General features: G+C 41.4%; 1 long non-coding RNA gene across 1 annotated transcript; it reads left to right on the top strand.

Moving 5' to 3' along the window:
- Positions 1-1579: 1579 nt before the first annotated feature.
- Positions 1580-3275, top strand: LOC120837379. The gene is made up of 2 exons (XR_005714862.2): positions 1580-1655; positions 3138-3275. It is a non-coding gene; the product is annotated as an uncharacterized LOC120837379 (long non-coding RNA).
- Positions 3276-3569: the final 294 nt, after the last annotated feature.

Genomic DNA, 3569 nt, shown 5'->3' with positions numbered 1-3569 from the left:
CCTCAAGCAATAGCTCCGTGGGAATATAGCCTCATTTTGTGTGACTTTTCACTAAGTTCAGAAAGAGAGACACCCCACCAGAATGCATCAAACAGGAATTTTATGAAATCCAAAGTAGATACGCTGGTCACAGCTCGTATTACACAGATGGCACCAAGACAGAAACGTTCGTTGGATGTGCTATGGTTGGCCCCTCTGTTCGCTATATTCAACGAATTGCATATACAGCTACTATTTTAACAGCTGAACTATGTGGTATCCGCCTGGCAGTTAATCATATTATAGAAACGAAGAGCATGAAGTCAGTTGTGTATACTGATTCACTCAGTTCATTGAGAGCGCTCTCATCACTAAATACCTCTAAACACCCAATAATCATAGAGTTGCAGAATAAAATCATTGATGCTTCCAAAAGGAACATTAAAATAGTCTTTTGCTGGGTCCCTAGCCATGTTGGTATACCGGGTAATGAGGAAGCAGACCTTGCAGCCAGTTCTGCTGGTGACAAAGAAGTCGAACTGCATGACATTCCATATAAAGACTATCACAGACTTTTAAGGCATCGTATAAGAGAGAAGTGGCAGCAAGAATGGGATGAAGAAGTAAATAACAAGCTGCATACTGTAAAGCCACTGCTTAGTGAGTGGGAGAGTGCAAGACACCGTGAACGCTTTTATGAGGTTGTCCTGTGTCGGCTAAGGATGGGGCATACGCACCTCACCCATGGCCACCTTCTGCGCAGGGAGGAAGCCCCAGAGTGCGAGCACTGCAATAATCCTTTAACTGTCGCACACATATTATTAGAATGCCCTGCTTATGACCTAGACCGACGGAAACATTTTTCTCAGCTATATAAAGAACATACGCCTTTAAACCTCCCTATTTTGCTTGGCAACGAACCATTAGTTCCGCATCACATCGTTTTTAGCTTCTTGAAAGCTATCGGCCTTTTACACCGACTATGATTTTACACCCAACTTCATGCCCATAACTACTTACAAGTCATACACATAGTTTTAACCTATCATCAACTACTAAAGTTCTATCCTCTTCGAAACCCTATCCGCAATAGTGTATGTACATGGCGCATCATAGCCTAAGATGCTTTTGCGCCATAAAACCCCAACCAACCAACCAATCTTCTAAAATCTCCATTGAAGAGTTTTAGTTGACCATTTCGATGCCTCCGACAACGATACCCGATACTCTCCACCTCCTTTGCGCATGCATTATATCGGGTATCGCTATCGGGTCTGATCGGATCACCTGCCCATACTTTTTAAATCTCAAAATGAGGACAATTTTGTACATGAAAATTGAAAGCGGAGGGATTTTTTTATTTGTTTTGTATTGTGTTGTAATCGATTTCTTAAATATCGCGTGTAAACTTTTTTTTTCCTCTAAAATCGGCGGGAATCGTTGGAAGCATCTGTGCACACTGGGCAAACAAAGATGGCGTCTGCGTGTGATCTCTATGCGCACATGACTCCAATCTTACCGATGGCACGCACAACATCTGTTGCATGGTTACAGTAGAGATTCAACAAGTCATGTTTTATTGCTGCGAGTGCCGAGTAGTGTGGTTATAATTACTTTATTTGGCCTGCCGCCTCGTTGGAGCGCGGAGGATGGATAACAAAGTTTAAGGGCGCAAGGTAAGGAAACTTCTTTGTTTCTTTTCTTGATGCTTGCTGCATTGCAAATAGGCGATTTCTGATTAATAAATATCCTGAGACACTCCTAGCTATATGGTCAGTGCAGGGTAGGAGCCTGAATGAATGAAGCTCTACAAAACAGACTCTTTTGAGCTGTCCACTTGAGTCTTTGTTACCCAGTGTAATGAAATGTCAGCGAAAAAAAAAGTGTTTTAGGCGCTTCTAAAAAAGAAACTATGGATTCCTCCTGAAAGCACTGACTTGCCACAGTTTACCTCAATATCCATAATTTGCTTTTGAGATTATGTCTTAATTTACTTTTTGTATTAGACAGAGTGAACACATTAAGTGTCATGCTTTCAGAAGTTGTAATTGTGGTGTGAGCAGTTACTAGCTAACAATCTTGAGTGCATTGTTAATGAATTACAGGTTTCAGTTTTCAGTGGAAAATGGAGTAGGTGTCAATTTCAGTGGGAAAATGAAGTACAGGTGTCACTTTTAGTGGGAAAATGGTGGCTAACAGCTCTCGAATACATCGAGCTGAATGGTGCCAGTTACCAAAAATGGGCCCCGTTTTCGTAATATTTTTTGAAAATCAGTTATAACTTTTAATTGAGATAAATTAGTTCTGAAACTTTGGCATTTGGTTTCAAACCGCTGACGTTACATTTGGGGGGAACGCTGTACTTGAAGGAGCCGTGTAACAATATTATGTCGAATGTTTCTCACTCTACACAAGCTTAGTGGCACCAGTGGGACCCGAAATACTCGCACGCAATGCCACCGACCAGGGAGCTTCTTTTTTGCCGCATAATTTAAAGAGTAAAAGCGAATACTTCTTTTCATTTTCTCCTTTGGTTGCGGGGATAGTGTTGTCGTCATAGTCAACAACATCAATCCTCAGGAGTTTGCCATAAAGCTTTGTGATACCCACAGTGACAATATTCAAGTGTGGCTCTTACAGTGCACATGAGCACAGCGTGAGCATTCTATTTGAGCTGAAGACAATACCTCGACACGCACTCAAGTAGTGGCTGGTGCTCAGTTACTGCGACGACAGGAGTAGCCGAACCTTAGCAATCTGTTGAATTCATTGTGTGCCCTGTGCTTTGCCAACTACAGGGTGTGGATATGATAAACATAGGTGGCATGTAATCAGCTTCAGATCATGTGGTCACTTGCTCTGTCTGCGAGTTTAGGAGGTAAACGCTGGTAGTTTTTTTTTCTTCTGAAACTGCCATGCGTGGATAGAAAATCTATGTGTTGTATAGGTTGTGAATGTCAATGAATAATCAAAAGCTGTATTAACTGAAAGTACAAGGTTTGTTGTACTGCCCCTTTAATGACGCGTCGAGCATCATACAACTTTGACCTCATGTGAGCCAAGTGTTTACCCATTTGTTGTAGGTCCAGACTTTGCTACATTCTTTCACAATGCTTCTTAGATATGCAACTTAACTGGTACACATGTTCGACATGCAGGAGGCAGAGCTGAGCATGAATGAGATGGCTATCCTGTCATCAACTGCATCCAAGTTCCGCTGAACATCGGTCTCAACGTTCAATCTGTAATATTTAGGTGTCCTGCTAGTCAAAATAAAGCTTTCATTTGACATATACTCTTCACTGTTGTGCATCCTGTGCATCTAATGAATGTCCAGTTAAGCTAAGCTAATTGCTTGTTCTTGCTTCAAGATTTGTGCCAATGAATGGTAGCTAAAAAACAAGCAAGTGGGCCCTTTTTGTAGTTTCGAGTTTGAAAGTCCCAAAACACAACTTGTTACACTTCCAACGGGGAAAATACTAATTGGTACTTTTATAACTGGGAGTCAGAAAACAGATGGTTATGGTTCCAATTGGAATACAACCAATTGGTTACGGTTCCAATTGAAAAAATGCCAATGGGTATTTCTC

Source organism: Ixodes scapularis, unplaced genomic scaffold (genome assembly GCF_016920785.2).
Source record: "Ixodes scapularis isolate PalLabHiFi unplaced genomic scaffold, ASM1692078v2 PGA_scaffold10__122_contigs__length_95168666, whole genome shotgun sequence".
Taxonomy (NCBI): domain Eukaryota; kingdom Metazoa; phylum Arthropoda; class Arachnida; order Ixodida; family Ixodidae; genus Ixodes; species Ixodes scapularis.
Note: the sequence above shows the minus strand (reverse complement) of the source record. Positions and strands in the feature narration are given on the sequence as shown.